Source organism: Moschus berezovskii, chromosome 23 (genome assembly GCF_049115385.1).
Source record: "Moschus berezovskii isolate FMDL1 chromosome 23, NW_MosBer_1.0, whole genome shotgun sequence".
NCBI lineage: Eukaryota > Metazoa > Chordata > Mammalia > Artiodactyla > Moschidae > Moschus > Moschus berezovskii.
In genome coordinates this window covers 44,354,414-44,376,169 of record NC_142482.1, presented here as the reverse complement: position 1 = coordinate 44,376,169, position 21,756 = coordinate 44,354,414, and the positions used below count along the sequence as shown (strand labels likewise).

Here is a 21,756-nt window from a genome sequence, read left to right as displayed (position 1 = left end):
TCCATACATGACCACGGGAAAAACCATAGCCTTGACTAGACGGACCTTGGTTGGCAAAGTAATGTCTCTGCTTTTTAATATGCTATCTAGGTTGGTCATAACTTTCCTTCCAAGGAGTAAGCATTTTAACTTCACGGCTGCAATTACCATCTGCAGTGATTCTGGAGCCCAGAAAAATAAAGTCTGACACTATTTCCCCATCTATTTCCCATGAAGTGATGGGACCAGATGGCATGATCTTAGTTTTCTGAATGTTGAGTTTTAAGCCAACTTTTTCACTCTCCTCTTGACACTTAACTTATATAGTGCTATATGTCAATATATCTCAATAAACTAGAAGAAAAATCAAAAAGAATTTAAAAGAAAAAATAAAAGAGCTAATATTTAATGCATTTTAAATAAAAATGTTTCTTTAGGTGAAAACGAGGTAAAGTGACAGATGATTTAAAATTTGCTCGCATGCATGACAAGTAACTTTTCAATCTCAATTGTGAACACAGAAGATACATTTAAAAATGTTTTTTTTCAAACCTCAAGGAGCAAATGATTTTTAAAAAATAGAAAATTAAGTTGCAGGCAATTTCTCTTAAAATTTTACCATTAACAACAACCAGTTAGAATAAGAAATGAAAGAAAATAACAACAAAAAGGAATATAATAAAAAAGAATAGCAAACAACAACAAAAAAAATAATGACGATCTAAGAATGGATTTACAAGATATTTGCCTATTTTAAGACAACTTTAAACTTCTGGTGAGAAATATAAAAAAAGCTTAAATAAATAGATAAAAACATGAATAAATATTCTTGGACAAAATGATATCAAAAATATGATTGTTTTTCCTAAACTGACAAGTAAATTTCTATGTTCTTAATAAAAACAGTGAGCTTTTTTAAATAAAATCGAAATTTATTTGGGCAAATGCAAAACTAGACAAAGATGATTCCTCAGATCACATGGAAGAAACAGTAAAACATGAAGGCCAACAAACTTGAAGAGAAGAGAACTAGCTAGTCCTTCCAGACAGCAAAACATATTATAAAGTAAGAATCACTAAAATGGGATGGTACAGGTATAAAAATAGATCCCTGAATGGACAGATATTCAAAAAATGAATCCAAATATTTAAAAGATTATAGGACATGATTAAAAATGCCATCTCAATCAGTGGAGGGGGTAGATTATTAAATAAATGATACTGAAAAATGGAGAGCCATTTGAAAAAAAATAAGTTGTATCCCTACCTCATATCTCATACCAAGATAAATTCCTAATGTACAAATAAGACCATAAAAGCACTATAAGAAACTGTTGGGTTTGTTTTTGACAGAGATGCCAGGAAAATTCAATGGGGCAGAGACCTATATGTATATATTTTTTTCTATTATCTCATATAATGTATATGGGGTTTCTTTTTGAAATAGTAAATTCATAAGTTCTAAAATATACTGTGGTGATGGTTGCCCAAGTCTGTGAATATATTCAGTTCAGTTCAGTTCAGTTCAGTCGCTCAGTCGTGTCCGACTCTCCGCTAAATTCTACAATTTAAATAGGTGAATTGTATGATATGTGAACTGTATCTTAAAGCTGCTTTTTTTTAAATGAAAAGAAACTATGGGAGATTATATTTGTAATCTCTGAGTGGGGAAGGCCTAGGTATGAAATGAACTCAGAAATCATTATAGAAAACATGAATAAATCATGTATTATGTTCTTTGCAATTGCGAACCCATAGACTATAGCCCACCAGGCTCCTCTTGCCCATGGAATTTTTCAGGCAAGAATACTGGAGTGGGTTGCCATTTTCCTTGTTCAGGGAATCTTCCTAATCCAGGGATGGAACTCATTTCTTGCATCTTCTGCATTGGCAGGCAGATTCTTCACCATTAGTGCCACCTGGGAAGCCTGAAAAAATCATGTCCACTAACAAAAAAAATGGGTAAATAAAATTGTTCATGGAAGCAATACCATTTCTAAAGTCAAATTGTCAAACGTGAGAAACACTGGGCTGGATGAAGCATAAGCTGGAATCAAGATTGCTGGGAGAAATACCAATAACCTCAGATATGCAGATGACACCACCCTTATGGCAAAAAGTGAAGAACTAAAGAGCCTCTTGATGAAAGTGAAAGAGGAGAGTGAAGAAGTTGGCTTAAAGCTCAACATTCAGAAAACTAAGATCATGGCGTCTGGTCCCATCACTTCATGGCAAATAGATGGGGAAACAGTGGAAATGGTGACAGATTTTATTTTGGGGGGCTCCAAAATCACTGCAGATGGTGACTGCAGCCATGAAATTAAAAGACACTTGCTCCTTGGAAGACAAGTTATGACCAATCTAGACAGCATTTTAAAAAGCAGAGACATTACTTTGTCGACAAAGGTCCATCTAGTCAAGGCTATGGTTTTTCCAGTAGTCATGTATGGATGTGAGAGTTGGACTATAAAGAAAGCTGAGTACCAAAGAATTGATGCTTTTGAACTGTGTGTTGGAGAAGACTCTTGAGAGTCCCTTGGACTACAAGGAGATCCAACCAGTCCATTGTAAAGGAAATAAGTTCTGAGTGTTCACTGGAAGGACTGATGCTGAAATTGAAACTCCAATACTTTGACCACCTGACGCAAAGAACTGACTCCTTGGAAAAGACCCTGATGCTGAGAAAGATTGAGGGTGGGAGGAGAAGGGGATGACAGAGGATGAGATGGTTGGATGGCATCACTGACTCAATGGACATGAGTTTGAGTAAACTCCAGGAGTTGGTGATGGACAGGGAGGCCTGGCGTGCTGCAGTCCATGGGGTCACAAAGAGTCGGACACAACTGAGCAACTGAACTGAACAGAACTGAAGTGGGAAAAATATTTACAGCTTACATCACAAAGATAATTTCCCTAACACAGAAAAGTGTCCTCTAATAGAAAAGTCCATCAATAGATACAACATTGAAAAGGAAATTTAAATGCATTTTAAATACCTCAAAAGATACTCAATTTCATTCATAAGAAGAGGAATACAAATTAAAGCTAAGAGATACCATTCTTTCATCTATGAGATTGTCACAGATGAAAAAAACATTCATACTTCACGGTGTGGGTGAGAGTTTGGCTACTCAGACATTCACATTCTTATTAATGGGCATGTAAACCAGCACAATCTCTATGGAGGGCAAAGTGGCACCAAGCACATTTCAGCAGCTCCACTTCCAGGAATTTATTCTACAAAATATACATAACCTTTCATGAAATCATATGCACACTAGTGTATTGCTTGGGTGCAATATTGGTATTAACAAACAGACTGGAAACAACCAAACTTTCAACAGCAGGGAAATAGTTACATAGATTAAGGCTGCCCATACCCTGAAATTCTCTGCATTTGTGAGGAAGAAAGAGGGACGCTCTCCACGTGCTGGTAATATACCAAGACCTAACATTACATGACATAAGCAACTTGCAGAATGGTATCAATGGTATTCACCATTTGTGGGAAAAGAGAATGGGCTGGGGAAAAACATAAATATGAACTTGTTTGAAAATGCATTAACTATCTCTGGAAGAACACAACCAAGAAACCGTTATTGATACCTGATGATGAGGGAGGGAGCAAGAAGAGAGAATTTTTTTCAACAAGCAGTCTTTTGTGCCTCTTGAATCACGTGAATATCTTCAATATTTTATACATAAATAAATAAGTTTAATATTCTTGCCATTGTGCTCTGTCTGGAGGCTTAGATCTACTGAGCATCAAGACCTCAGTAAATAGCACAAGAGATTCCACGCAGGAAAGGAACCTGGGCGTGTAACCATTTTGCCCTCCATAGAGGGGGATGGGCTATGAGAAAGGCAGCCAGATTTAGCAAAAACAGACACAGGATTCCCAATCAAATGTGAATTTCAGATAAATAACAAATAATTTTTATTATGCAATATTTGGGACATGTCTATACTGTATTTTGTCAGGCAGCCCACTCTAGAAGAAAATGCCTGGGCTTTCCTGGGCAGCTAGTTAGAGCTACAACTAGTATACATCCCTGCTCAGAAGGTCTATCCATACAACACCATGGAGAGAAACAGCTGACATTTATACCTCACCTTAGAAGAAACAGTCTGACCCAGATTCAGACAGTATGCTGACTCCCCATGGATCTGTGAAATTATTTAAGGTAAGCATGAACAACTTGTTAAGACCAGAAGGAGTTACCATCATTTCAGGCAAAGAGGCTTCCCTGGGTGGTTCAGATGGTTAAGAATCTACCTGCAATGCGGGAAGACCCAGGTTTGATCCCTGGGTTAGGAAGATGCCCTGGCAAAGGAAATGGCAACCCACTTCAGTATTCTTGCCTAGAAAATCCAGGCATGGACAGAGGAGCCTGGTGGGCTACAGTCCATAGGGTCGTAGAGTTGGACATGACTGAGTGACTAACACTTCACTTTCAGGGAAAGAACCAAAGTGAGGGGAAGACCTAGAAAATAAGTCACTGAAAAAAGGGGCTATATTCATATTTTAATTTGCGACTTTTAAACTCAGTAATCTCTATTTCAGAGAGATAGAATTACCATGGTTCTCTGTGACAAATTACTTTTCAAAGTCAGCTGACAGATTTCATCTCAGCTGGAGCTGAGTGCATGAAAAAGAGAAAGAAAAAATCCTGTATGTGACAGCCAAAATCTGACATATCTGATATTTGCTTCCTAACTGCCTTGCTTTTTGGTAAGGTTTGCCCAGAACGATCTTGTGGAGAATAGCAGGAAATATATTATTCATATATTTCTCTTTCCATTTCACTGCAGTTCACTTTTGATCTTAGAAAAAGTCACTGTAGTAGCTGTGACCTATGAACTCAGTTCAACCAAGTAGGAACCACCTCCTGGCCCATGGCAGGTCTCCTAGGATGATGGTGATTGCGTGCATGTTACTGGGTAGCCCAAAGAGTTCACTTGGGTTTTTCCATAAGATGGTACGGAAACACTCGAACAAACCTTTGGCCAACCCAATACATAGACTGGTTCAAATGCTGACTGGAGCCAGTGTTACAAATTCCTGGATTATGCCAGGATAGACACCTTGGGAGAGGAGAGCAAACTCATCACAAGACACCCCTGTCTTCCCGGTCTTCTTTCCAACATCCACAACCTCCTTGACCCTTCCTATATCCAGTTCAAAAATCAGTTCTTCAAAGAAGCCTTCCTCAAAACCAGAATTGAAAGGGACACATGTACCCCAATATTCATCGCAGCACTGTTTATAATAACCAGGACATGGAAGCAACCTAGATGCCCATCAGCAGACGAATGGATAAGAAAGCTGTGGTACATATACACAACGGACTATTACTCAGCCATTAAAAAGAATACGTTTGAATCAGTTCTAAGGAGGTGGATGAAACTGGAGCCTATTATACAGAGTGAAGTAAGCCAGAAAGAAAAACACCAATACAGTATACTAGCACATAGATAGTATATTAAAAAGCAGAGACATTACTTTGCCAACAAAGGTCCATCTAGTCAAGGCTATGGTTTTTCCCGTGGTCATGTATGGATGTGAGAGTTGGATTGTGAAGAAAGCTGATCGCCGAAGAATTGATGCTTTTGAACTGTGGTGCTGGAGAAGACTCTTGAGAGTCCCTTGTACCGCAAGGAGATCCAATCAGTCCATTCTAGAGGAGATCAATCCTGGGTGTTCATTGGAAGGACTGATGCTAAAGCTGAAACTCCAGTACTCTGGCCACCTCGTGTGACGAGTTGACTCACTGGAAAAGACTCTGATGCTGGGGGGGACTGGGGGCGGGAGGAGAAGGGGACGACAGAGAATGAGATGGCTGGATGGCATCACCGACTCAATGGACATGAGTTTGAGTGAACTCCGGGAGTTGGTGGTGGACAGGGAGGCCTGGCGTGCTGTGATTCGTGGGGTTGCAAAGAGTCGGACATGACTGAGAGACTGAACTGAACTGAATTGAACACATATATATTACTTAGTTAATAGTTAAACATGAGTTTATTTTCTAAAGTAAGCAGAACAAGTACTAGAAATGAGAAAGTGTTACATGACAACCTTGCTATTCATTCCCATAACCATTTTTTTTTCCTCTTGGTTTGAAAGAGGGGATCAGCCACTAGAAATAGTGCCTCGTTATATTTCTCTTTAATGGGGAGTTAGCTTCAGTATTTTCATTATAACTTGGATCATAAGAAACCTAGAGCTTATCTGCTCTTTCCACCTATACCTAAAGCAAACGTGGGAGAAATCTGAAAACTGTTCTTTAAAATATGTATGTTTAGACGCGGGAGGCGCCCGGCTCCGGCGGCGCAGGCGCGGGAGACGCCCAGCTCCAGCGCAACCGACCACATGCAGAATCGTGGCTGAGATGAGCTACCCCGCGCCCAGGGTTAGGGCGGTGGCCGAGAGGAGCTGTACCATGTTCAGGAGGCCGTGGCTGCTTGGGCACCGGAGGGCCGAGAGGAGCTGATCTACATTCAAAGCAGGAGGCGCGGCCTTGAGGAGATACCCCTCGTCCAAGGTAAGGTACAGCGGCTGCGCCTTGCTGGAGCAGCTGGGAGGAGATACTCCACGACCAAGTGGAATATAAGAATCCAGTGTTCTGGGGAGGAAGGAACAAGATGGCAGAGGGATAAGATGACAAGACCACTTTCTCCCCCACAAATTCATCAAAAGAACATTTGAACGCGGAGTAAAGTCCACAAAACAACTTCTGAATACTGGCAGAGGACATCAGGCTCCCAGAAAAGCAGCCCATTGTCTTCTAAAGGAGAGAGAAGAAATCCAGCTCCACCCACCAGAACACCGACACATGCTTCCCTAACCAGGGAACCTTGACAAGTCACCTGTCCAACCCCACACACAGCGAAGAAACTACGTAATAAAGAGAACTCCACAAACTGCAAGAAGAGGGAAAGGCCACCCCAAGCAAAGCAATATAAGCAAGATGAAGAGGCAGAGAAATACCCAGCAAGTAAAGGAACAAGATAATTGCCCACCAACACAAACAAAAGAAGAAGATATAGGGAATTTACCTGATAAAGAATTTCAAATTTTGATGGTCAAAATGATTCAAAATCTTGAAAGCAAAATGGAGTTACAGATAAATAACCTGGAGAAAAGGATTGAGAAGATGGAAGAAAGATTTAATAAGGACTTAGAAGAAATAAAAAAGAGTCAATATACAATGAATAATGCAATAGATGAGATCAGAAACACTCTGGAGGGAACAAACAGTAGAATAACAGAGGCAGAAGACAGGATAAGCAAACTAGAAGATAGAATTGTAGAAATAAATGAAACAGAGAGGAAAAAAGAAAAACGAATTAAAAGAAATGAGGACAATATTAGAGACCTCTGGGACAATGTTAAACGCTCCAACGTTCGAATCATAGGAGTCCCAGAAGAAGAAGACAAAAAGAAAGACCATGAGAGAATACTTGAGGAGATAATAGTTGAAAACTTCCCTAAAATAGGGAAAGAAATAATCACCCAAGTCCAAGAAACCCAGAGAGTCCCCAACAGGATAAACCCAAGGCGAAATACTCCGAGACACATATTAATCAAATTAACAAAGATCAAACACAAAGAACAAATATTAAAAGCAGCAAGGGAAAAGCAGCAAATAACACATAAGGGGATTCCCATAAGGATAACAGCTGATCTTTCAACAGAAACTCTTCAGGCCAGAAGGGAGTGGCAAGACATACTTAAAGTGATGAAAGAAAATACCCTACAGCCCAGATTACTATACCCAGCAAGGATCTCATTCAAATATGAAGGAGAAATCAAAAGCTTTACAGACAAGCAAAAGCTGAGGGAATTCAGCATCACCAAACCAGCTCTCCAACAAATGCTAAAGGATCTTCTATAGACAGGATACACAGAAAGAGTGTATAAACTTGAACCCAAAGCAATAAAGAAAATGGCTACGGGATCGTACTTATCAATAATTACCTTAAACGTAAATGGGTTGAAATTTTCAAAAAGGCTAGGAAACAGTTCTCATAGCCATCAATAGTTCAGTGTTGAGTTCATGAATAGTTTTTAAGTTTGGGACAAACTGTAGTATTTGCTATTTGAAGTACTATTTGTAATTGGCATATTACGATGTAACATTGGTCTTCATTTCCATCTTAAAACGCCTAAAAATGCCTAACAGGTTTTTAGATTTGTGAATTTTAGTTGAAATGTATTTTACGATGTTACTAAACCTGCAGAAATATTGAAATATTTCAGAGAACTTATTCACTGTACATTTAATTTATTTATAAAAGTTATGAACTGTAGAAAGTTTTACTTGTTGGGTCAAATGCTTGTTGCTTCAAATGCTTGTTGCATTTGAAGTGCTAGTTACAAGAAAATCAAATACCTTCAATGTATAAATGCTATTAAGTTTTTAAAGGACTCTGGAGTATAAGTAAGTTTGTTTAAAGAAATAGTCTGTTCAACTTGAAAAAAATAAATAAAATTGGAAAAAAAATAAAAAATAAATAAAAAATAAAATATGTATGTTTTACTGAGTTTAAAAAAATAGGGTGTATGTAATTAAAACATTTCTAATCCCTGGTGGCTCAGAGGTTAATGCATCTGCCTCCAATGCGGGAGACCCGGCTTTGATCCCTGGGTCGGGAAGATCCCCTGGAGAAGGAAATGGTAACCCACTCCAGTATTATTGCCTGGAGAATCCCATGGATGGAGAAGCCTCGTAGGTTACAGTCCACAGGGTCGCAAAGAGTCGGACACGACTGAGCGACTGAACAGAACAGAACAGATATGGAATTTAGAAAGATGGTAACAATAACTCTGTATGTGAGACAGCAAAAGAGACACAGATGTATAGAACAGTCTTTTGGACTCTGTGGGAGAGGGCGAGGTTGGGATGATCTGAGAGAATAGCATTGAAACATGTATATTATCATATGCGAAACGGATTGCCAGTCCAGGTTCGATGCATGAGACAGGGTGCTCAGGGCTGGTGCACTGGGATGACCCAGAGGGATGGGAGGGGAAGGGGGCTTCAGGATGGGGAACACATGTACACTCATGGCGGATTCATGTCAATATATGGCAAAACCAATACAATATTGTAAAGTAAAAAAAAATAATAATAATAAATAAATTTTAAAAAAAGAAGCCTTCCTCAGCTTCCTGAACATAATCTCCAAGCTGAAGTCACTGTTCCCTCCCCTCAAGACATGTTCCAAGGCTAGATTATTATCACAAGTAAATATTGTATGAAGTACAACTAACCTCTGTAAAAAATCCCATTTATTTCATAATGTCCCTGGCACTCATTTTAATCCTCTGAAAGCCCTCCAATTGCATATTATCATCCAATGAAATCAAGGCTCAGAAAAACTAAAATGCCCAAGAACTGGAATCCAATCCAAGTGTGTCAGACACCACAGAATACGTTTTTGCCACTATTCTGTATTGCCTTATGTGTCTCTCCATAAAAAAAAAAAAAGCTAATTGGGTTTTCTTCTAATGTATAAAAGCAATAATATCCAATATTAGGGTATAGTTAAATATAATTGTATACCCTATTGATATATAATACCCATGTATTATTACGATGAGGCCCATGGTCCAGCATTATCAATTCATGAAAGATGCATATTTTAAAAAGAAAATACATGGGGAAAGTCTGGATTTCTATGTCTAGCAAAATGGGAACACATACAATGCCGAGATTTCTGGGGGAAAATACGACAGACACTTTTCAAATATATAACTGCACTCACAGGGAAATAAGAGAAATCCCCTAAGGCTGAAAACAAACAGAGAGCTGGAAGTTGATACTGAGGTTGTAGTTGCCCGAGAGAGATACCTGTTGATTTCTAGAACATAGAGACAGGAGTCTAATGGCTACAACACAGAAGTTGGAGCCTCGGGTACATTCAAGATGAGGGGTTGGAACTACGGTGCCTTGGAAAACCAGGAACCTTTAAGAGATGCATCCTTGTGGGTAAAAGGATGAACTGAGAAAAAAATAAAAATAAAACCCTGGCCACTGTGCTCTGTGGGAAGAAATGATTCTCCCCTGAGAAATGACAACCACAGGTTTGCCCCTCACAGGTCTGGGCTCCACTTTTCATTACAAGTTTGGTTCAGTTAAAACCAAGGGGAGAAATTACCTTAAAGTAGTTCTGGGCTGGTAGTACCCACAGATACCTGGCAGAGGCAATGACAAATCCTTTCTGGAAGAACTCGCCTCAACCCTCAGGGAGAACTCAGATAAACATGCAAAACACACAGACACCAGGAAGAAAGGCAACAGAAAAGAAAGACAAGAGAATCTGGTTCCTGAGATTTTCAAATGATAAAATCCTGACCTACAACTATAAAATAAGACACTTAAAATGTTTACGAAAAGTAAGATGTAAGATTACTACCAAAAAAAAAAAAAAGACCTTGGCAGATTTGAAAAATCACCAAGCACAAGGGTAAAGTAATTAAGATATTTTTGCTATCAAAAGCTCAACAGATGAGTTAAAGAGCAGATTAGACACTACTGAAGAATTCATGAACTCAGAAGGTCCTATTTGACGTATGTATACCTATGGCTGACTATGTTGATGTTTGGCAGAAACCAACACAATTCTGTAAGACAATTTTCCTTCAATTAAGAAAATAAACTTTTTTTTTTTTTAAATGGTCTAATTTGAGCGAAGTCTTAAAGAGACGAGACAATGAAACATGTGGACAGAAAGAAGAGTTCTAGGCAGGGGGGACCTGAAATGCAATGACTTTGAGGAGGGAATGTGCCTTGTATTCCAGAAACTGCAAGACGGTCAGCACGGCTAAAGGGAAAGGTTGGGGAGGCAACTGGAGGCCACACCGTTTCACAGGTCAATACAAGGGTCTCCGGCTTTGCCTCTGAGACGGGAAGTGGTGCAGCATTAACTCTGTCAGCTGAGGCTTCCACGTTGAAGGGAGTGTAGAGGGCAGAGAGGTAACTGAGAAGCCCATGCACTTATCTAGGTGGGGGGATGGCATCTTGCCCCGAGGTGGCAGCAGTGAGGGTCTGGGTCTCAAAATACCTGAATTATTTTGCAGGTAGAGACTGCAGGATTTGCTGTTGGATGCGGTGGAGGGCCCGAGATGAAGACAAGTGATCAGGATGACGGAGAAGCCGGAAGAATGGGGTTGGAATGACACGAAATGGGGAGCAACTCAAGACAGCCAAGTGGAGTGCTGATCAGGGCGCTGGGTAAACAGGCCTGGAGTTCGGAGGGGAGAGGAGCCGGAGGTATAAACGCGGAGCCACACAGTGGGTTTAAAAGCCGCAAGACTGGTTAAGAGCACTGCGGGGGAGAAGTATAAACAGAAAGGAAAGAGAAGACCGGGCGGGGGGAGAACTGCCTGAGTGGTGACCCTGAGCGCGGAGTGGAGGGACCGGCCTGTCTTCAAACGGGTCCATCAACGACCGCTCTCACCGAGTCAGGTGGACCCGTGGGGAGGCCCTGATGTGCAAAGGGGAAAACCTTAAAATAACGTCTTGTGATTCAGAGAGCACTACATTTTGCTGTCAAAGGGAGTGCAAATCACATGGCAGCTGCTCCCTGGCTACTTCAGCCAGGGCCAACCAAACAGAGCTCTGGTTGGATGAAAGAACTAACCAACAACATCGACCATTAAGTGGATTCCGATCACTGCCAATTCTACCACTACCAGAAGAATTGATGTAAAACCCAGTTTTGTATCTCCTCCATTAATAATATACCACTGGGGGGGGGGATTAGAAATTTATTTTTAATATATTTTAACAACATTGGAGGAGAGTAGGAAAGTCAGACTTTGTGCAAAACTATGCAATTCTACTTCAGAAACTTCTAAAAAGGCATTTTGGTAAGCCAGGCTGCAGCAATTCAGAGCTTGATTGTAATCTCAGCTTGGAAGATTCCAAATATGAGGGCCTCTGCCGTTTCTACCCTGGAGGGAATGCTGACAATCCATAACTGAGTTTTTGCTTTCTGTATCCTCAGCCTAGCCCTAAACCTAGCCCTATTCATTGGGCCTGTGCATGCAGAGCACTCATCTTCCTGCTGCCAATTCTCTTTAGTATTTCATTTCGAAGCAAGAAACGGAAGCAACAAGAGATCAGCCAGTGAGTGTTGGAACACAGAGCTGAGAAGCACACAATTATGCCTGTCTCCCCTTTTAGGGGGATGGTTTCCCTTGTAGCTCAGTCAGTAAAGAAAGTGAAAGTGAAGTCGTGTCTAACTCTTTGCAACCCCATGGATTGGGGTCTATCGGGCTCCTCCATCCATGTGATTTTCCAGGCAATAGTACTGGAGTGGGTTGCCATTTCCTTCTCCAGGAGATCTTCCTGACCCAGGGATCGAACCCGGGTCTCCCTCATTGTAGACAGACGCTTTACCGTCTTAGCCACCAGGGAAGTCAGTAAAGAATCAGCCTGCAATGCAGGATACTGGGGTTCGATTCCTGGGTCAGGAAGATCCCCTGGAGAAGGAAATGGCAACCCACTCCAGAATTCTTGCCTGGAGAATCCCATGGACAGAGGGACCTGAAGGGCTATAGTCCATGCGGTTGCAAGAGTCGGACACGACTTAGCGACTAAACCAACACCCCTTTCAGGGAGTCTTGGTCAGGTTCTCCCTTCCCCTCCATTGGTTCCCCTCCCCGCAGGTCTCTATAAACCCAGGCTTCCAGGCAAAATTGTTGGCTGTTATTACTTGATGAAACCTTAAGGTCTTTTTCTTTATGAGGATGTCACAGGAGATTCCCAGTGACCACGGGCTATTTTAGGTATTTTTGACAGAAGGGTATGGGAGACAGATGGAGGATAGGTGTCTGCTTTGTAGTTCTCTAATTACAGCTTCTTAACACACCCATTTTGTCCTCAAAGCAGCTGGAGACAAGCCAGATGCTGTAGTACTCGACCAAGTCCCCAGGTGTTCCTTAGAGAAGGACCATTCCACCTTTGCTGTTTGAGCTCTCCAAAGGGGCAGATCCTGGAAATTAGGGTCACCATTATACCAAGAGACCCAGCCCACACAGCAAATATATTCACCTGAATCTTCCTGGGGGGAACTGGCTTCATTAAAAGGATTAGCTTCATTAACAGGATTAATAGGACTTTGGAGTTTTGAAATCAGCTTCACTAAATAACTGAGAAGAAAAAGAAAATTTTCTAGTTCCAAATTGTAGACTGGATACAGGACATCTATTTCCCCTCTTTCCTATGTTTCTTCTGAAAAATGAAAATAAAGCGGAAAGGCAGCAGGACATATGAACAGATGGGACAAAAGAAACCCTAACACTGGAAAAATAAGAATGAGAACTACTAATAGACCAGAAACTCCAAAGAATTCCTGGAAGATAGGAAGCAGGTGGCATGGAACTGAGGAAATAAAGGAAACCCATTCTCTAGAAACTGGGGAAGCACAGGACTTTCAGGGAGCATTGGAGGAGCCCTGAGCCCATGAAAGCCAAGACAAGATGGGCCAATGTACAACCTCTGTGAACGCCAGGTCTCAAGCTTATGCCAGGAATCTTCTCTCTTAGGAAACAGAGATTTGGGACTTCCCTAGTGGTGCAATGGAGAAGAATCTGCCTGCCAATGCAGGAGACCCGGGTTTGACTCCTGATCTGGGGGGATTCCATATGCTGAGGAGCGGCTGGGCCCGTGTGTCACAAATACTGAGCCTGCATGCTGCAACGACTAAAGTCCGTGTGGCTAGAGCCTGTGTCCACAAGAGAGCCACCGCAATGAGAAGCCTGTGCACGGCCACAAAGATCCAGGGGAGCCAAAAATAAATAAATATATAATTTTTTTAATCTCGGAAAAAAAAGAGAGATTGGTTCTCATAGGGTGTCAGTGGCAGCAGAGGGCCTATGAAAAAAGCAGAACCAAGAGAATGTGAAGACTGTCCTGGAAGGAAACATATACCATTCCCAAGCCATGCACCTCAAGAGCAGAGCTCTCCTCCCCATGGCTACCTGGGGAGTCCCTACCCACCTAGACTGGAGGGAAATTTTCCCACTTTTAAAGTCGTTGGCTTTCAGTGCAAAAAAGTTTTCTGAGCAACCTTATGTGTTCCTGTTTTCTAGCCTGCAAGTTCTCTTCTTTAAATTGTTTTAATATGTTGTGTTTGACTCAGACAAAAGTTCTCAAGCATCATCATCCTGGAGGGGCTTAAAAGCCTGACCAGGTCCAGAATGCCTTATCCATTTCTACGTTCCCATCCGATGATCATCGAAGTGGTTATTTACTGACTATAACCCTTGCTTTTCACATGTGTTAGTTTCCTGGGGGTGCTGTTATAAAGCACAGCAAACTAGGTGGTTTAAAACAGTAACAATTTATTCACTCGCAATTCTAGAGGCCAGATGTCTGAAATCACCGGGTCACAGTCCCTCTGAGACTCTGGGGCAAGTCCCCCTTTGCCTCTGTCACTGATATTCCCGGGCGTGTAACTCCATCACTTCAGTCTTCGTCTGTGTCAAATGATGCTCTCCCAGGCTGCCTCTGGGTCCAAATTTCTCTCTGCTAACAAGGACACTAGTCATACTGGATTAATGGTCTCATCTTAGCTCAAGTACATCTGTGAAAACCCTATTTCCAATAATGTCATATTCACAGGTACCAGGAGCTGGGACTTCACCTTATCTTTTGGGGAGGACACAGTGCAACATACAACACCATCCTTTGTCCTTTTCGACAGAAGGGCTTTCTGAAATGTTCCCACTTTTCCCATTACTGACCCCACAGAGGACCTGAAACAGACAGCATTTCTAAGTTCAAGGGTGGACAAAACAAATAAAAGCCAACCATTTTACAGGGAGAAGAAAGAATAACTCAGGTCTCCACACACTGGGGATTTTCTTTCATCTCTGCCCAAAGGAAACCAGCCAAATCAGAACCAAGGTAGGATGAATGGTAAAGGACTTCAGGATATTCCAATCCAGACCATGATACACTGTAGCCAGAAGTTACAGACACTGCGTGGTGATGGTTTATTATGGCTGCTGCTAGTTTTTGAAACGAAAAGCCAGAAGGAGCTATGAAAGATCAACTTCGTGATGAAACTGCTCTTACTCCACGGCTGCCATTTTTTCTGTGCTAACATTTCTGATCAAAGAGAAAAGTTTGTTTTTTAAAATGATACATTACAAAAACCCAGGAGAACTGCCTTTTATTAGTTGTTGTCTGTGTCTCCAACCTCCGGTACACTGCCCGGATGGAGGCTGAATGAATGAAATAACTCCTTTTTTAACTACGATGACCAAAATGTACACTAAAAACATTACACTCAAATCATACTAATGAATCGCTATTTTCTCTTTCCAGGCTCTCCTTCCATTTATTCAGCTATCCTCTTCGTGAAATATAGCTCTCATTTTCATTTCACATTCTATCCCTCATTATCCCTCATTGCTACTTTCTTATTCATTATTCTTTTCTGTTATCTTGCAATATCCCATGGAGGTGGTTATTATAACTGACTTCACCATTTCCTTGTGAAAGTGTTAGCTGCTCAGTTGTGTCTGATTCTTTGGGACCCCCATGGACTGTAGCCTACTAGGCTCCTCTGTCCATGGAATTCTTCAGGCAAGAATACTGGAGTGGGCTGCCATTTCCCTACTGCTGGATGACTGGTTGTTTCTGATATTTGGCCTTTATCAGTAATGGTGCAGTGAAATGCTTCTACAGGCTCAGAAAGAAAACAAGCTCTAGCATGTCTGCCTGAGGGAAATGAAAACAGCTCAAATGGGGCCTCATTTCAAAGACCTCAAGGATCTTCTGGACAGCATTTTCCTGCGGGCTATTCGGGAACAGGCTGTGTTTATAGTTGGTCCTGTTTGCAGTTAACTGGCTAGCAAAAGTAGGCTGGTAAACTCTTGCTTTTCAGAGCCAGTGAACTCCAGCAAGATAAGCTGTATTTTGCTATTCCGACTTAGCCCCTGGGAGCGGCTCGAGGTGTTCTGTTTGTCATATTATTCTTATACCATCTGAGCCTCCAAGCTTTATCAGTCACTACTGTGGCCAAAGCTGTCTTTGCTGAGGCAGTCTTTATCCACAGGGGTGACTGCAGGCCCTGGGCTACCATCTGAGCATCTTGCACTCAAGGAGTCAAAGTGACGCTAGAGAGGAACATGGTGATTTCCTGGAAGTAACTGGATAAAACAGTCAAACAATTCAAAGGACAGGTGGATAGTGAAAGGCTGGATGTGAGGAGAAAAAAAAGATAAAGGGAAGTTATATTTACTTAGGTACTGATTCCTAGAGTAAACCATCCTTTCTGAACTTCTAGCAATGGACACACTGTCTCAGGGTCCTCATATTATAAATAACACCAGACACTGGTATTCCTGGAGACACTATTGCTACATTAAGGGAAATTTTTTCAGAAGGTGAAACCTTGAGTGTACATCTTGGAGCTTTAAATAATCTCCCTAATTATGGGAATAGCTTAGCGTTCAGTTGGCTCAGCATTGTTGTTTCTCCCTAAATTTAATTCCTACTAATGGGGTCAACATTGCTTTCTAAATAAATGCTTTGTCCTGCGCTCTAAAAATTAAATCATCACCTTTAGAGAGCATGCACGAGGAAAGGCCAGGAAGAGTGCAGACACCATCTGCCACCCACTGTAGGGGAAAACCCAGTCAGTGCTCAGCGATGTTTAAATTCAGACACTAGAGGTTTTGTGTCAATGACAATGAATCTGCTTTACGCCAAATTCTAAAGACAGGTGATGATTACCAAACTTCTGAAACCGGCAAACTGTTCATCAATTCTGAGACTGTTCAAGCCCTCAATTCTATTAATATTTATCACCATGTCTATAATTAGATGGTCTAAGAGTTCTTTATACAACAAAGATTTACTATATAGAACAGGGAACTATCTTTAATATCTTGTAACAAACTATAGTGGAAAGAGAATTGGAAGAAAAGATTCAAATCACTTTGCTGTATACCTAAAACTAACGTAATACTGTAAATCAACTATACTTTGTTAAAAAAAAAATTCTCCTTTAGAATTTCACTTTCTGGCATTAAGTAATTATTCATTTATTCCCTATGTAAGAAAAGGAATAAAATAGGTTAATATAAATAGGTTATTATTGTAGGTTAATAATTTATCCTATTAATAACAAGAAAGTTTTTTAAATGGTTTATAATATTCATCATCATCATCACAGTATAATAGCCATTGATAATAGTCCTTTTATTCACAAGGCAGTTTTACATACTATTTTCATATTATTTGAAGTTCCCATTAAGAATCTGAGAGAGGTAAGACAGACACGTGTCATCCACAACAGGTATATAGAATATTCTGGTTGAATGAGCTGAAATTCTGTGGTTCACCAGTCAGAAGTTAGTTTCCAGTTTCTCCAAAGCAAGTCTCTAAGTTTCAATGGGTAAGGAACACAAAGAATGAAAAACAGTCAAGGTTGCTTCTTCCTGATCTTTTTCACTTTTAACACTGCCTATGCCAAGGCAGTTGATAAACTCTTCATGAGTCACACTCCTTCATCCTGGACCTGCCTGAGCCTGGAGAGTGGACCTGAAGATTAAGCAGCTCAGAAAGTACCTGTGGAAGAAGCTTCAACCCACTGCTCTTGCATCTACAAAGGGCTCTCAAGGCCTCAGATCTTCACCAACAAACCAAGGAAGTAAGGTGGTGGAGGAAGCCCAGACACGACTAGATGCCAGGCCAGGAAGGTGAACACTGGGCAATGTTTCAGTACAGTGACCTATGGTCTGAATTTCTCCACCGAAAGAGGATAAAGTTAGTCCTAGAAAAAACCTGTGCCAACCCACAAAGAGGATAACCCAGGAATTTACTGGCAACAGAGATAATGCCTTACAATTACAGTATAAAATGATTTCCTATTAGGCAATCAACTAGAATTAAGGGAAACATGATCCAGCATTGGTGTTTAAACACAGGATGGGCATTCATGTGGAATGGCGATTGAACAGATTCTGTGATGCTCCAAAGGGCAGACCAGGCAATAAACAGGAGGGGAAACAAGCCAAAGGAAAAAAAGAAAAGTCAAAGTGCTCTTTTAACAGTGTTCTAAGAATCCGATAATTAAGGAGACAGTGAAGAGAATAACGCAAGATGTTTCCTCATCATTAGAGACATCAAATTAGTGAAAGAAATATGAGCACAAGGGTTAATACAACCAGGCTGGTGAAGATCAGCAAAGTTCTTTGAAGCAACAGCATCTCTGTATAAAGCAGACAAATACACAGATAGAGCACTAATTAGAGACAGCCCATTCCTAGGCATGGCCAGAAGCATTAAAATATGCAAAAAGACTCAAAATGTGAAGAGAATCTATTAAAATACAATAAGAAAACTCCACTGGGAGAGAGAACAGGAGAGACAAATACTGAAAGAATGAAAACTATGTTATATTGACCAGAAGACATCCTACTCTTTATTTTAATGAGGGGGATAGAAAATACGTGGTAAAGTATGCTGATAATCACAACCTTAGAATAACAGGACCTTTATCCTAGAGAGGAGTAATCCATACTTCCCCATCACATGAAAAAACATACCACATACACCAACATTTAAAATTTGTAGGTGGGGACTTCCCTGGTGGTGTAGTGGTGGAGACTCCACCCTCTGAATGCAGGGGACCTGGGTTCTATCCCTGGTCAGGGCACTAGACCCCACACGCCACAACTGGGAGCTCCATGTTGCAACTAAGACTCGGTGCAGCCAAATAAATATTTTTAAAAATAAAATTTGTAGGTGGCAACATTGAGTTAATTTACCCTCTATACTTAATAATTCTCTAAATTATAGCACAGAATAAAACTAACTTTGAAATTTTATTTTGAAATTGGAATTATCCTGTCTCTAGCTACATTGCTTAAATTAAACAGATCTTTCCTAGAATCCCTTGCTTTTATGAACTTAAGGAAAAGAATGCACAGCAGGCTAGACATAATACCACTTTCCAACAGGTAACATACTTGACCAATGTTATTTGGAAGGGATTACAGTCCAACACCGTATCTTTAATCTATCTGTGTGTCATTTAAGAAGACTTATTTTGAAACAACCACCTATGGTTAAAAGACTCTGCCAAATGATGCAAAAATAGATGCTATTTTGGTCCAACCATATTTACTGCTTAACAGAAATAAAGCTTCTCACTATGGAATTCACATGAATAGTGTCTAAAAATACACATTAAAAAAAATAAACAGAGCAATAACTCACCAATTACACCAGGCCCATTACAGCGAAGCTCCTTCCTTATGGAATCAAATATAATTACCTGGAATTGACATGCCTTTAAGATTGTGATTATACTTATTATTGTTGTTGTAAAGATGCTGCAAAGAAATATTTATGCATTTCTGATGATTTGACATTACAAATCAGAACAAGTTTTGGTCAGATCAAAATATTTCTATTTTTAGTGCCAAGTTATTCTGAAGACATAGAAAATATTTTTTGAAAAGAAAACTTATGTTGAGAACAATAATAACAACTAACTTTTACTGAAGTGGGCTTCCCTTGTGGCTCAACTGGTAAAGAATCTGCCCACAATGCACAAGACCTGGGTTCGATCCCTGGGTTGGAAAGATCGCTTGGAGAAAGGAAAGGCTACCCACTCCAGTATTCTGGCCTGGAGAATTCCATGAACTACAGAGTCGCAAATAGTCGGACTCGGCTGAGAGAATTTCACCTTTTACTGAAGTGTTACTGCATGCCTGGCAATGAGTAAAGAGTTCTTATCCGTACTGCTTTAATTCATTCTTATAGGAATTCCATTAGGTTGTTCCTATTATTATCCCTATTTTACAGATGAAAAAATTGAGTCTAAGAGGAAGTTAGGAATTTGTCAAATGTGACACACCCACTAACTGGCAGACGGATGACCAAACCCAGGCCACCTGACCTGGCAATCGACACCACTGCCCAAGAAACAGTCATGCTTGATCCTACAAATTCATTCAAAGAGAATGCATCTTTCCTGTTTGACTAGAAAAAATTGAGAAAATTTAACAGCAAATCCATTCTTTTACAGTTAACAATTACTGAAGCTCTCTTTCGACTATTTTCATTGCATAGTGAGTTTGGCTGAATTATTTTTGTTATTCTGAAAGAAAATTAATTTCCTAAATTAGCATCTTAGATGGCAAAGGTATGATGAATCTATCACCTGAGGTCCTAAAAAAGTCTTGATATATATTTGTATTTCTCTTTTTCAAATTTCTCAAATTCAAAGAGGAATTCAGTTTTCCATATAAAACAAAAGTCTACAGCTGAACTGATATTTCCAGTTTCCCTTGTCTATATGAAAAATGATGTATAGTAATAAGCACAAGATAAAATTTTACATTTGGCATAATTTCAGGAGTCTCCATGATTGTGGTCTTCTTGTAAGGAACAATTTGAAACATCTGGACAATGAACATACATTTCAGGAATAAAGAAAAACACTAAAACTCCCTTCAAAATTTCTTGCTCTTTTGAGGGGGTTGTCTGAAATTGACTTTTTCTATTATTATCAAAGATATCATTCAATTTTTCTATTTAAGCACTGGAAAAAACACTAACATTTAACCCACAAACAAAAATGTTTAGATGAGAAATCTAGCAATAAAAATGGATGAGTGTGCATATCATATTCTTTTCTCACTCCATATACTTAAGGGAATGAATGATAGAATAATGACTTTCACAAACGAGGTTTATGCTCTTGATTAATAATATAGTGAAGAATATCCATTCTGTAGAGGAAGTTCAAAGGGAAGGAAGAAAAAGCCATGAAAAGGTTTTTAGCTTCAAATTATGGTTAAGATACACAGACAAAATGAATTTAGCAAATGATAGTAAAGATCACATAAATAATCCCAAACGAAGTTTAAAGAAAACCGATTCTACAGGGCTAAGAAATGCAATTCACGAGATTGGGAAAAGATGCAAATTTTCTCGACTCCACCCTACTAAGAAACAATCAATCGGTGCAGCAACCAAGAATAAACCCTTTCCTAGATGGCCAGAAGAACCTTAAGAAACTCACCTCCTAACTCAGGGCGTCTTGATTTTATTTTTCTTTGTCATAACCTGCCTACTTCCTGCCCTCTCTTCCCATTACTCGGCCAGAGGGTTGGGAAGGGGGATATTTTATCGAGGCGTTGCTGGCCAGGAGAGACTTGCCCAACCGGAGACGGGATGAGGCTACTGCTGCGCTCTTACCTCCAGCAGTGACAGCGACTGTGGTCACCGCTTCTCTGCGCGAGGCCAGCCAGTCCCGCCGGATTGGCACGGGTCTAGCCAAGATGCAACCAGGAGGGCCCCCGCCCGCCCCCCGCTGCAGCTTCTGCTGGAGCTGGGATAGCGCGCGCCCGTGATTCAGCGCCTTTCTGCTGCGTGGTTACCACGGCGACGCGCGCGCACGCGCACACCTGCCCCCAGGGATGGGAGGGCAGCAGTCCTTACCCAGCTCTTGGCTCCCAGCTCGTGCTCTAAAGATGGGTACGCAAGCTACCCGGACCCCCACCCATCAGGGGACCAAGCAGAAGGCTTTCGGGCAGCAGGGTGGCCTGCATTGCTCCACCTTTCCTTCACCAACCTCAGGCCACCTTGGTCCTAAACAGCCTGAGGGGATGAGTACCTCTTCCAAATACCCGGGCCAGGTTCAAATGAGGTGTGAGCACAGTACTTGGGTCGAAGACCCTTTGCAAATGTCTCCCCCAAAGCAAAGTCACCCCAGATGCACACATCCTACTCCTCCGGCAGG

General features: G+C 40.8%; 1 protein-coding gene across 4 annotated transcripts in view; it reads right to left on the bottom strand.

The window, feature by feature from the left end:
* Window positions 1–21,374, bottom strand: part of KIAA0319 (KIAA0319 ortholog) — a 76,905-nt gene extending 55,531 nt beyond the window's left edge. For 2 of the 4 annotated variants that reach the window (XR_008683262.2, XM_055406210.2), the window contains exon 1: window positions 21,213–21,374. The gene's annotated coding sequence lies outside the window, so the exon portion shown is untranslated. The other 2 variants (XM_055406212.2, XM_055406211.2) reach the window with 2 other exon arrangements.
* Between the last annotated feature and the right edge of the window lie 382 nt (window positions 21,375–21,756).